The sequence below is a fragment of the Miniopterus natalensis genome, chromosome X, assembly GCF_054644295.1.
Source record: "Miniopterus natalensis isolate mMinNat1 chromosome X, mMinNat1.hap1, whole genome shotgun sequence".
NCBI lineage: Eukaryota > Metazoa > Chordata > Mammalia > Chiroptera > Miniopteridae > Miniopterus > Miniopterus natalensis.
Genome location: NC_142103.1, coordinates 70,214,837 through 70,229,141, shown reverse-complemented (window position 1 = coordinate 70,229,141; position 14,305 = coordinate 70,214,837). Strand labels below are relative to the sequence as shown.

Sequence of the window (14,305 nt, the reverse complement as noted above, 5' to 3'; positions counted from 1 at the left end):
CATATTTGACTAATTAAAAGAAAGTAGATGGAGTGGTGAGAGATCAGGCAGGAGAAATAGGTAGTGGAGATCATAAGGAGATACGCAAATTGTACCATAGATTTTAGATTTTATACCAAAGGGTTTTTGTTTTTGTTTTGTTTTTTGCAATGTCCCCAGACCTGGGACATCAATATGTTTTTCCTGTCATCCATGCTTGCCGTGTTTGGGTGACCTCACCCCAGTGATGGCCAGGAACCATCCTGGCAACAACAGTTTCTCAAACCCACTTCCCTCATCTTTCTTCCTCCCCATAAAAGCCTTAGCCATTACTTAAATTATTGAGTCAGGAGTTGTTACAAAAATCTTTTTCATAATGTGGACTGCAGAGATTACACAGGCCGGATAATTGACAGGACTCACAAACCTCTACAGATCGTGCTCATGAATGTACCATATGGTGCAGAATAGAAAGAAAGCACAGGCAAGTAAATACAGAGTTCCAGGCTTAACTTCCCCGGAACATGTCTTAGGTCATACAGAATACCTTTTTTTCTCCAGATCACAAGTCACCTAGATGTATGTGAGGAGCTGCATTATTTTCATGGGGCTGCTATAAAAAATTTCCACTGACCTGATGGCTTGAAACAACAGAAGTGTATTATCTCATAGTGCTGGAGGCCAAATTTCTGAAATTAACATCAATGGGCCAAAATTAGGCTTTCAGCAGGGCTGGGCTCCATGTAGAGGCTCTAACAGAAAATCCATTTCTTGCCTCTTCCAGCTTCTGGTGGCTGCCTGAATATCTTGGCTGCTAGTGGGTGAATATACCAAAGATTTTTTATTGCAGTAAACTATACATAATGTAAAATTTACCATTTCAACCATTTTAAGTGTACATTCACATATGTTTAATGTACAACTATTACCATCATCCATCTCCAGAACTTTTTCATCTTCCCAAACTGAAACTCTACCCATTAAGCAACAACTCCTTGTTTCTTCCTCCCCCATCCCCTGAACACTACCTATCTACTTTCTCTTTGATATATATTTTTTTAATCCTCACCTGAGGATATGATTTTATTGATTTTATAAGAGAGAGAGGAAAGGAAAGAGATAAATATCGATGTGAGAGAGAAACATTGATCAGTTATCTTCCACATATGACCCAACCGGGGATCAAACCTACAACCTAGATATGTGCCCTGACTGGGAATTGAACCCACAACCTTTTTGGTGTACGGGATGACGCTCCAACCAAGTGACCCACCTGACCAAGGCACTTTATATGAATTGAACTTCTCTGACTACCCTGTATCAGTGGAATTACACAATATTTGTTTTGTGTGTGTATATAGGTTATTTCACTTAACATAGCCTCTTCAAGGTTTGTTCATGTTATAACAGTGTATTAGAATGCCCTTTTTAAATTGTGCTGAAATGCACAACATAAAATTTACTTTATTAACCATTTCTAACTATACAGTTCAGTAGTGTTAAGTATATTCATATTGTGTAACCAATCTTTTCATCTAGCAAAACTAAAATTCTATACACAGTAAACTACTCATTTCCCCCTCCACCTATCCACTGGCAGACAGCATTCTACTTTCTGCTTCTGAGTTTGACTATTCTAGATACCTCATATAAGTAGAATCATATGGTATTTGTCTTTTTGTAATTGTCCTATTTCACTTAGCATAATGTTCTTAAGGTAGCATGTGATAAGATTTCCTTCCTCTTTGAATTTTTTTAAAGATTTTTTTAGAGCCATTTTAGATTCACAAAACATTGAGTGTAAAGTACAGAGTGCCCATACATATGCATAAACTCCCTCATTATCAACATCACCCACCAGAGTGGTACATTTGTTACAATTGATAAACCTACATTAGTTAATTGTAATCACCCAAATTACACAGTTTACGTTAAGATTAACTGTTGGTGTTTTACATTCCAGGGGTTTGGACAAATGTATAATGATATATGAACATATGCACTAGAAATCATCTGCTTCACCTATTCATTCCTCCCCTCCCCACCCCCAACTCCTGGCCACCAAACCACTGATCTTTTTACTGTCTCCCTTGTTTTGCCTTTTCCTGAATACCATGTAGTTGGAATCATACAGTATGTAATCTATTCAGATTGGCTTCTTTCACTTAGTAATATGCATTTAAGCTTCCTCGATGTCTTTCCAAGGTTTAATTGTTTATTTTTAGAGCAGAATAATATTCCATTGTATGGATGTACCATATTATACAAATCCATTCACCTACTGAAAGACAACTTGCTTGCTTCCAAGTTTTGGCAATTATGAATAAAGCTGCTATAAACACCTATGTGCAGATTTTTGTGTGGACATATTTTCAGATTTTTTGGTAAAATACCAAGGAGCACAGTTGCTGGACTGTAGGGTAAGAGTTGGTTTAGCTTTGTAAGAAATCAACCAACTGTCTCTCAAAGTGGTTGAACCATTTTGCATTTTATTTTATTTATTGACACTATTACAGATATCCCCCATCCCCCCTTTTCTTTTCTTTTCTTAAATTGATTTGAGAGAGAGAAACATCAATTTGTTGTTCCACTTATTTATGCATTCATTGGTTGATTCTTGTATGTGCCCTGACCAGGGATCAAACCTGCAACCTTTCAATGCACAGGACAACACTCCAACCAGTGGAGCCACCTAGCCAGGGCCCATTTTGCATTTTAAGCGGCAATGAATGGGAGTTCTTTTTGCTCCATATTCTAGCCAGCATTAGCCATTTTCAGTGTTCTGGATTTTTGGTCATTCTAATAGGTGTACAGTGGTATCTCATTGTTGCTTGGATTTGTATATCCCTGATGTTTATGTTTCTTTGCCATGTATATCATCTTCGGCAGTTAAGGTTTTGGGCTCATTTTTTAATCAGGTTGGTTGTTTCTTATTGTTGAGTTTTAAGTTTCCTTTGTATATTTTTGAATAACAGTCCCCTTACAGATATTTTCTTCTCAGTCTGTTGCTTGTCTTTTCAGTCTCTTGAAGTTGTCTTTTGCAGAGCAGTTATTTTAAATGTTAATGAAGTCCAGCTTATCAATGAGTTCTTCTATGAATCATGCTTTTGGTGTTGTATCTAAAGTCATTGTCAAACCCAAGGTCATCTAGGGTTTTTCCTATATGATCTCCTAGGAATTTTAGTTTTGTGTTTTACATTTAGGTCTGTGATCTTTTCTGACTTAATTTTTCTAAAGAGTGTAAGTACTGTGTCTAGAATCATTGTGTGTGTGTGTGTGTGTGTGTGTGTGTGTGTGTGTGTGTGTGTGTGTGTGTGTAGATGTCCAGTTTTCCTGGCACCATTTGTTGAAGAAGCTTTCTTATTTCATTGTATTGTATTTGCTCCTTTGTCAAAGATCACTTGCCTATATTTCTGTGGGTCTATTTTTTGGCTCTCTATTCTTTTTCATTGATTTATTTGCCCATTCTTTTGCTAATATCATACTGCCTCTATTATTGTAGCTTTATAATAAGTTTTGAAGTTAGGTAGCATCAGTCTTTCAACTTTGTTTTTCTTCAGAATTGTGTTGGCTATAGTGGATATTGTGCTTCTCCTTATATACTTGAGAATCAATTTGTTGATATTCATAATATAACTTCCTGGGATTTTGATTGGGATTGCATTGAATCTATAAATCAAGTTAGGAAAAACTGACATCTTAATAACACTGAGTCGTCTTGTCCACAAGCATGGAATATCTCTTCATTTATTTAGTGCTTGGATTTTATTAGAGTTTTGTAGTTTATCTCATATAGATTTTGTACATATTTTGTTAGATTCATGCCTAAATATTTTATTTATTTTGCTGCAATGTAAATAGTATTGTGTTTTCAATTTAAAATTCCACATGTTCATGGCTGGTATATAGGAAAACAATTGACTTTTGTATATTAACCTTGTACCCTGCAACCTTGCTATAATCACTTTTTAGTTCAATGTGGAGTTTCTTTTTTTTGTCAGTTCTCTCAGATTTTCTGCATAGATTATTATGTCATCTGCAAACAAAGACAGTTTTATGTATTTTTTTGAAATATATATATATAATTTTATTTTCTTGTCTTACTGCATTAGCTAGTACTTCCAGTACAGTATTGACAAGGAGTGGTGATAGGGGACCTCCTGATACTAGTGGGTAAGCTTTGAATTTTTCACCATTAAGCATGATGTTAGCTGTCTGTTTTTTGTAGATATTCATTATCAAATTGAGGAAATTCCCCTTTATTCCTAGTTTATTGAGAAGGTTTAGCATTCTTAATGGGTGCTGGAATTTGTCAAGTGCTTTATCTCTGAACATGTATATTTTCTTCTTTAGCCTACTGATGTAAGGGTTACATTAACTGATTTTTGAATGTTCAATCAACTTGCATATCTAGGATAAATCCCACTTGATATTGATATAAAATTTTTTCATACATTGTTGGATTCAATTTGCTTATATTTTGTTGAAAATTGTTGCATCTATATTTACAAGAGATATTGGTTTGAGGTTTTCTTTTCTGATAATATCATTGTCTGCTTTATGTATTAGGGTAACGTTGGCCTTGTAGAATGAGCTGGGAAGTATACTGCTTTTAGAAAAATTATATAATTTCTTTCTTAAAATTTAGTAGACTTCACCAGTGAACCTATCTGGGCATGGTACTTTCTCTTTTGGAAGATTATTAATTACTATTTTAATTTCTTTAATGGATATAGGCCAATTAAGATTGTCTATTTTTGTATGAGTTTTGGCAAATAGTATCTTTCAAGCAGTTGGTCCATTTCATTTATCTAAGTTGTGTCCTTAGAGTTGTTCATGTATTCTTTTATTATCCCTTTAATATCTATAGTACCTGTAGTGATTTCCCCTCTTTTATTTCTGATATTAGTTATTTGTGTCCTGTTTGTGTTTTTTTCTTAATTAGCTTGGCTAAAGGCTTATCAATTTTATTGATGTCTTCAAAGAAACAGCTTTTTTTAAAAAATGTATTTTTTAGTTTTTCCAGCTTTATTGAGATAGACTAACAAAAATGTATATTTATGGTGATGATTTTATATATGTATACATTGTTATAGGATTATGACAATCAAATTAATTAACATCCACACTTTACATAATTACATTTTTGTTATTGTGGTAAAATACTCATAACATAGAACTTACTATCTTAACCATCTTTAAATGTACAATTAAATGATAATAAATTTCATATGGTTGTGCAACCATCACCACCATACATCTAAAGAATACTTTCATCTTGCAAAACTCTGTACTCATTCAATAATAACTGCTCCTGACTCCATCTACCTTAGACTCTGGCAACTAACACTCTAATTTTTTTTAAATCTTCCCTGTCCCCCACAAGTCAGCTGATGAGCAATATTCTACTCTCTGTTATTATAAGTTTGGAGATATATATATCATCCTCTCCACATATAAGAGAGATTATGTAATATTTGTCTTTCTGAGTCTGGCTTCTTTCATTTGGCATAATGTCCTCCAGGTTCTTTTGTCTTGTTGCAAATGGCAGGATTTTGTTCTTTCTCATGGATTAATGTTATACATATATGATCACATGTTATTTATACATTTATTCATCAGTGGACATTTAGGTTGTTTCCATATTTATTTATGGAAATATTAATAAATATTCCATATTTAATAATGTGAATAATGCTACAGTGACAATGGGAGTGCAGATATTACTTCACAATAGTGAATTTATTTCTTTTGGATATATGCCCAGAAGGGGGGTTTCTGGATCAAAGGAGGTTCTTTTTTTAAGTTTTAAGGAATAAGCATACCATTTTCCAAAATGGCTGTATCAGTATACATTTCCATCAGCAGTATATAGGTTCCCTCTTCTCCACAATCTCATCACTTATTAAATTTTGTCATCTTGTTAATAGCCATTCTATCAAGTGAGAGGTGATATTGCATTGTGCTTTTGATTTGTAGTTCCCTGATGATTATTGATGTTGAACATCTTTTCACATATGCATTGGTCATTATGACTTTGGAAAAAATGTCTATTCAAATTTTTGGCCATATTTAAATTGAATTATTATTATTATTATCATCATCACATTGAGTTTTAAGTGTTTCTTATATATTTTGAATATTATTCCTATTGTTTATATGGTTTTCATATATTTTCTCCCATTCCATGGGTTGTGTTTTCATTTTGTTGATTGTTTCATTTGCTGCGTGGAAACTTTTTAGTTTGATGTAGTTCCACTTGTTTGCTTTTGCTTTTTATTGCCTGTGCTTTTGGTATTTTATTTAAAAAAAAACACAAAAACCCATTGCCAAGACTGATGTCAAAGAGCTTTGCCCCTCTGTTTTTTTCTAGTAATTTTCAATATTATGTTTAAGTTTTAATAAATTTTGAGTTGATTTTTATGTATAGTTTAAGAAAAGTGTCAAATTTCATTCTTTTGTATGTGGATATCCAGTTTTTCCAACAACATTTATTGAAAATACCTTCTTTCCCCATTGTCTATTTTTGGCAAATTAGTTAACCATATGTGCATAGGTTTATTTCTGTGCTTTATTCAATTTCATCTGTCTATGTGCCTGTTTTTATGCCAACACCATATACTCTTTTGCTGACTGTAGCTTTGTAATATAGATAAAAATCAGAAAGTGTGATGCCTCTAGCTTCGCTATTTTTTCTCACAATTTTTTAGAGCTATTTGGGGGTATTTTACATTTTCATGTGACTTTTAGGATTCTTTCTGTGAAAAATGCCATTGGAATTTTGATAAGGATTGCATTGAATCTATAGATTGTGCTTGGGTAGTATGAAGATATTAACAATACTAATTTTTTCAATTCAAGAATATGGGATAACTTTCAATTTATTTGTGCCTTCATCAATTTCTTTCATCATTGTTTTAGTTTTTACTTTACAGATCTTTCACTGCCTTGGTTAAGTTTATTTCTATTTTTTATGCTACTCTAGGTGGCGTTTTCATAATTTCTTTTTCAGATAATTCATTGTTAGTGTATAAAAATGTGAATTTTGTACAACTTTGGTGTGTTGATTTTGTATCCTGCAATTTTACTGAATTTGTTTATTAGGTTTAACAGTTTCTTTGGTGGGACCTTTTAAGAATTTCTACATATATGATCATGTCATCAGCAAACAGGGATAATTTTATTTATTTCTTCCCAATTTGGATAATATATATTTGCTTAATTGCTGTGGCTAGGACTTCTAATAAGTTGAATAGAAGTAAAGTGAGTACCATTTCATCTCCTAGAAGAACAAACTTTTTTTGGACTTCTCTTAATTAGATATTGTGAAAAGTTTTCTGCCAAGAAAGCAATGATTCTGTGTTCTATCTAAATAATATTCTGTGTTTTATGTCATCTTAATCAGGTCTTTGGTTACTTAATAAAACTGAATCATCTCAATAGTAAGAGCTAACCTTCTATATTTGTCTTTGAAATATTTTATTATTACTTTGGTCAATATATGAAGTATTATTTCATAATAATCTCTGTCCAAATATTAAGCCTTCTGCATGTTGTGTCTGTATAGGTGTATAAATGTTCCAGAAAATGTGGGAAATTCCTGGAATTCTGATATGTTCGTGAATAAGATATCTGTCTTAAAAATTGAGGCTCATACTAAAAGAACTGAACCTGAGTATCAAGGAAATGTCTTAGCTGACTTTCATGTAAAGGCAACATCAACAAAATCTATAAAGATTGTGGCACAAGCAGATGAAGTCCATTCTGCTTCTGCAAAACTGACCCCTCGGTGCCTGACTTTGATAACCTTGTAACATGGCAACAATCTGCTCCTAAATCAGAGAAACTAAGATGGGTAAAGAATAGCTATAAACTTAAACAAACAGGACTATAGAAAACCCAAGACAACCACTTGGTTCTTCAACGCTGCCTCGCCAAAGCTCTTTTGTTGTTTTTTTGCATTCCTTCATTCTCCATAGTGCATTTAAGCTGACCATTCAACTTCCACTTATTATGGGTTCTTGATATGTTCTTGTATGTGTTTTCCAGATGAGTTGAAGCCTTTCCTTGCCAAAAGGCTAATGCCATTCTCAGTGGCAAAGAAATGGTTAGAAAATGTGTTTGCAAGTTGGGGCATACCTTCCACAATCTCTAGTGTTTAAGGCACACACTTTACTAAGTAAATCATACAAACCTTGATGGAAAACCTTGCAAACAACTTGGAGTTATCTACCACTAACCCCAACACCCTCGATCATCAGGCATAGTCAAGAAAACTAATGGAAAAACTGGATTCATAAAGTGCTATTAACAAAAAGATCAAGAGCAACAAAAATTAATAACAAGGGACTGAATGAACTGATAAGAATGATTATAACTTCTGTGACTTCTGTTTGAAATATTACTGGTTCTTTAATCTTTTGTTTTGCAGATATAAGAAAACTTTTTCTCTTAAGCTACCTATGACTTAGAGCAATTTGGTAAAATATACCTTCGTGAGCAGAATTGAAACATTTGTCTTTTTCTCCCTACTTGATTCCTCCAGAATTCAGAAACTCTGTGTGAGTATTCTTATTTGTTATTGCATAAGTTCAATAAGAATCTGTTTTCTTTGTAACAGAACACAATTGGAAACTGATTATATTATAAAGGCTTTAACTGGAATGTCATATTTGAAAGAGACATGCATAGACTCAGATATGACCAAACAGCTGTAAGGAGCTAAGTTTGACTTATGTAGGCCAGTAAAACCCTTGCAAATATCAGCCTGATACCTTCCTTCCAGGGCCCCAAGCAGCCTTACCAGGTAAGTAAGAAAGGTCACTTCCTGGCAGACACAGGAAACTCAAGATATTTTGGAACCTTGAGAGGAAAGGAACTCACCAAATCTATAGGTATTGCAGGCAGAGTTGAATGGCAAGTCCTTGCCTTGACTTTTCTGGCCTCAAAAGGCCTTTTAAAATTCAATCCGAAGATACCTTATGAAAAATTCCAGCAAAGCCAATTTTTAAAAGCCCAATTTTGCTGCTTCTATGTAAATAACAGAAAAAGATCTTTTTTAAATAGACCTATTTTGGAAACACCTTGGTCTTAATTTGGCTATCTTTTTAAAAAATTAGGTGATTCTGAAAAAATTATATTTGAGTAATACACCATTTTGGATATTAAATTCCAGTGCTATTCATTATATTTTGAAGTTTTTATTTTCCTACCTGTATGTTGGACTGGACCAGAATTGTTCTTGTTTCCTACAACATCTGGCTGACTCTCCAAACTAACATTTCCAATTTTTCTCCCAGCCTTCTGACTTGAAATCATTGAAAATTAAAACTGCTCTTTTCCAAAAGTCATGCAAGTTAAAGTGGGACAGCAATATAAACTTCAGAACAATCACAACACCTTATACATGCACAATCTCAATGCCAGTTGCAAAAAAAAAATCACCAGAGACATTCATTTTGCAATCTATCAGATCATCACTTCCTCCCTTTACTCCACCTAGAGATTCTTTAACCCAGACATTCTAGAAATCTTTTCAACTGGCAGTCTTCAGAAATGAGACATTAGGATTATACTCTGCATCAGTAAGTAACCTTTGCTTATCTTTTTGTTTCCATAGGGATGCCTCTTAGTAAATACCAGATTGCTTGTACCATAGGCCTAAATTTGGGAACCACCTGCATCATCACCTCCTGAAATGAGACGGCTGTTTAACTGAACTGTCCTATTTTCAAGACTTAAACTGGTTTTAAAATATATATAATAATGTTCTAATTGGACCTATCCTAAGGCTTCAACATAAAAATTGCACAAATATTGAACTGAATATAAACTCATATATGGTAAGCATGTCTCTTGCCCACATCTCCCCTACATGGGACATAATGGACCCAAGAAAGGCATTGTCAACTTGGCATCGAGAGACTTTAAAATGTTTTGTTTGATCTATGATGGTTTCTGAAAGAAAAATCCTGATCAAAAGGGGAAAATTAGGAATGGAGTGCAGAAATAAAATGGAGCCACTATAGTCAAGCTGCTAATTACTAATATCAAGTAGGTTAAGGTATGAGGAAACTATTCTATTCTTGTTTTAACTAGACTGAGACAAAGTTATGAACTTTCCAGTCCTGCCTCAATGCCGGTACATACATCAAACCTCCAGATAACCCTCTGATTTAACCCCTGAAGGATGAAGGAAAGAATTTTCATGTATCCAGACCACATGACATGCAGTGTCCACATCACTGGTCATCTAGAGAATTACCATCTTGGACCAATCCAGAGGCTAAGAATGCAGGACTGATTTTTCTCAAGAATGTACCTTTTACTATAAGACACTTAGCTTTTCTTTTTCTTTTGTTTTGGAAGACTCTGGCTATTTCCTAGCAATGTTTCTAGTTTGTAAACCCTAATACCCTTGAATAAATTGTATTATTTATTTCTAGCAAAGTGTCCAGACTCTTTGAGTTTGTTCAACAGGGGCAAGCACCGGGGCCACATTGGAGGTTTCAGTGACTCCGAATTGGAAAGAAAAAAAAAAAGCCAGGAAATGTCAGAATAAGAATGAATTTATTCGACCAAACTCTTCTTTCACAATCTCAACCTCTCCCTATCAGTTCTAGGGAAAATACTTTCTTTTTTTAAAGAATATATCTTTATTGATTTCAGAGAGGGGAAAGGAGAGGGAGAAAGAGAGACAGGAACATCAATGATGAGAAAGTCATTGATCAAGCCCGCAACCCGGGCATGTGCCCTGACCGGGAATCGAACCCCGATCGCCTGGATCCCAGGTCGATGCTCAACCGCTGAGCCACGCCCGGCCGGGCTCTTTTTTTCTCTTTTTTTAACAGTTTGGACTTAAGTGCTCCTTTAAAATATCCTTTGTAAGTGTGGACCTTGTTACTTAAAAAGCACCCATTCTCTGGTACATACCATTCTGCTTTGCCTTTGTCAAGGATGTTTTGTGATCCCTGCCCTCATTGGAGGCCCAAGTTTCACCAAAGTTCACATTCCGTGGTGAAAGTGTGCTGGTGGCCACCATCCAAGTGACAAGGAGAAAATTCTGAGATATCCTAAATTAAATTACAGCAGGCCAGAGGGTGGAAGGAAGAGACAAGAGAGGGTACTCAGTTCAAAAGGGCATGGCAAGAAGGGGAGGTTGGGGGACTGGGTGAAAAAGGTGAAGGGATTAAGTACAAATTGGTAGTTACAAAATAGTCATGGGGATGTAGAATACAGCATAGGGAATATAGTCAATAAGATTGTAATAAATATGTATGGTGCCAGGTAGTACCAGAAATATTGGGAGGAACACTTTGTAAAGTATATGACTGTTTAATCATTATGTTGTACAACAGAAACTAATACAAAGTAATATTGAATGTAAACTGTAATTGAAAAATAAAATTTGCCCCTCGCTGGTTTGGCTTAGTGGTTAGAGTGTCGGCCCACGGACCCAGGGGTCTCGGGTTTGATTCCCAGTCAAGGGTACGTGCCTTGGTTGCAGGCTCAATGCCCTGTTTGGGTCAGGGTTTGTGCTTGGGAGGCAACCAATCAATGTGTCTCTCTCACATTGATGTTTCTCTCTCTCTCACCCCCTCCTCCCTCCCTTCCACTCTCTAAAAATCAATGGAAAAATATCCTCAGGTGAGGACTTAAAAAAAAAAAGAAAGAAAAATTTTTAAAAACTACAGGGCAAAACCAACAAAAGGCTACTTACATTCCTGAATGTATGTTGAATGTTTGAATTAATTTCCAGGTGGCTATTCCCTCCATTATCTAAAGAGAATAGTCAGGCACCACCAACCAGCATGCACCCCAGCTTTATGCTTACACATGAACTTTCTGGACTCTTGCCCACCATCAATCCTTAAGCAAAAACATTTTCCTTAAGGATTATGCACCTGTCCCAGAACTAGCCCTGCTTCATTTTCTCCCACTCTCTTTATCTATACCCAATGTAAATATTTTCAAAACAACTTACCTATTCCACAAACTGTAACAAAGTGCCCATCAACTCCAGGACAGAGGGCATGTTTGTTGTTTTCACCCAGCCCTGCTTGTGCTGGTTTAACCTGTAGGCACTGGGACCTGATCCTTTCTAGCTAGCATTTTGGCTATATAAACCCTTCCTTCAGGAAAGCTTTCAGCTGTGGAAGTGTTTTGTTTAACACAAGCACCACTGCATTCTCAGTTTTACCTCTAGTACCAGCAGAGGGAAAGACTCAGGAAAACAGGACCTCAGGGCCTGCCAAAACCCTGGGGGAAGAGCAGAACTACTAGGGGAAAGCACTGGCTTCCATACAGACTTTTCAGAGGAAAGGCACATTTAAAAGACTAGCACTTCAGGATACCTCATTCTTTAGCAAATACATTGGGTTCTTCCTTTTCCACATTATAGCATTGCCCCTTCCCTTCTCCCCCTCAAGGTATTCAGGTTTACCATGTCCACATGCTATTCCATCAATGGCTATATCTTGGTTTACCTGGTGACTTGCTTCATGCTCAGCTATTCCAAGGCAGTATGATTATAGTAACTGTGTAGAATATCTTTGAACACGAATATGCATTTTAGAGTGTTGTGAGATAGATGCCTAGGGGGTCTTATTAGGACAAAGCCTGCGATTGTTTTCAAAGCACATTGCTTACATAGTACTTTAAAATTCACCTGGTCCTGCATTTATTCTTCCTCTATTGCCTTAATTTTATAAGGCCAGCCAGTTATAATTTGCATTTCCTTTTGTCTTAGATCCATTGTCCTAACTGCTCTTGTGATTCAGGTATTATGAAATATAATTCTTCCCTTCACATTGTCCACGTGGATACACTGAACTTACATAAAATTGGGACTTACATAAAATTGGGTTTAAATATGCCAGTGCATCTAAAAATTTATTACTATATCATAGTGGTGATATCCTTTGCAAAAGCTTTAACTCTATTGATATGACCTCTGATAATAGCACCACAAAACAGAAAAAGGAGAAAGTGCCGTGTGTGAATTCAAAGTTTGTAGGTGAAAGTGTGCCCCAGGAAAGCTGAGCTGCAGAATATTCATAAAATATCCCCCTCTTGAATAAAGAACAACTTTTCAGTCAGGCATCAAATGGTCTTCATGACTTGGGTCCTTTCTTTCCAACAATGCTATTTCCCTCAATGTTCCAATCTTTTTCACTGTTTATATTTCAGTAATATTTTTCTGTTCTGTCTTCTCTTAAATTTCATGCCTCATTGTGAACCAGTAGATAAAATGTCAACGTCTCAATTGTTTTCATTTCTTTTTCTGAAGTTTTGTTGTTAGTATACAGGTAGGCAATGGATTTTTGTACATTGATTTTGTATCCTGCAACTTTACTGTATTAGTTTATTGTTTCTAATAGCTTTTTGGTGGAGTCTTTAGGGTTTTCTATATACAGAATCATGTCATCCTCAAAAAGTGACAATTTTACTTCTTCCATCCTTTTATTTCTTTCTCTTGCCTTATTGCTGTGGCTAGCACTTCTAGAACTATACATCCTTCTCTTGTTCCTGATCTCAGAGGAAAAGCTTTCAGTTTTTCACCATTGAGTATGATATTAGCTGAGGGTTTATATATGGCCTTTATTCTGTTAAGGTGCTTTCCTTCTATTCCTATTTTATGGAGTGTTTCTGCATCTATTGATAAGATCATGTGATTTTTATTTTTGTTAATGTGTTTTATTATATTGATTGATTTATGTATGTTGAACCATCCTTGTGGCCCTGGAATGAATCCCACTTGATTGTGATGTATTATTTTTTTGATGTACTGCTTTATTACATTTGCTAGTATTTTGTTCAGGATTTTTGCATCTGTATTCATCAGAGATATTGGCCTGTAGTTTTCTTTTTTGTGTGTTATCCTTGCCAGGTTTTAGTATCAGGGTTATATTGGCCTCATAAAGTGGGTTAGAAAGTATTGCCCCTTCTTCAGTTCTTCGGAAGAGTTTGAGGAAGATAGGTTTTAAATCTTCTTTGAATGTTTGGTAGAATTCACTGGTGAAGCCATCTGGTCCTGGACGTTTATTTTTGGGGGGAGATTTTTGATGGTTGTTTCAATTTCCTCACTGCTGGTCGGTCTATTTAGTTTTTACAATTCTTCATGATTTAGTCTAAGAAGGTTATATATTTCTAGGAACTTATCCATTTCTTCTAGGTTATTGAGTTTGGTGGCATATAGTCTTTCATAATATTCTAGTATGATCCTTTGTATATCTGTGATGTCTGTGGTGATCTCTCTCATTTCTGATTTTGTTTACATGGGTCTTTTCCCTTTTTTCCTTAGTGTGTCTAGCCAGGGGTTTGTCAG

The 14,305-nt window shown here is 35.2% G+C and overlaps 1 protein-coding gene across 5 annotated transcripts in view; it reads left to right on the top strand.

The window, feature by feature from the left end:
* NBDY (negative regulator of P-body association) overlaps positions 1–10,428 on the top strand; it is a 54,616-nt gene extending 44,188 nt beyond the window's left edge. For 3 of the 5 annotated variants that reach the window (XM_087829444.1, XM_087829442.1, XM_087829443.1), the window contains 2 exons: positions 8,411–8,540; positions 9,599–10,428. The gene's annotated coding sequence lies outside the window, so the exon portion shown is untranslated. Of the gene's footprint in view, positions 1–4,091; positions 8,541–9,598 lie in introns of all 5 variants that reach the window. The other 2 variants (XR_015716518.1, XR_015716517.1) reach the window with 2 other exon arrangements.
* Positions 10,429–14,305: the final 3,877 nt, after the last annotated feature.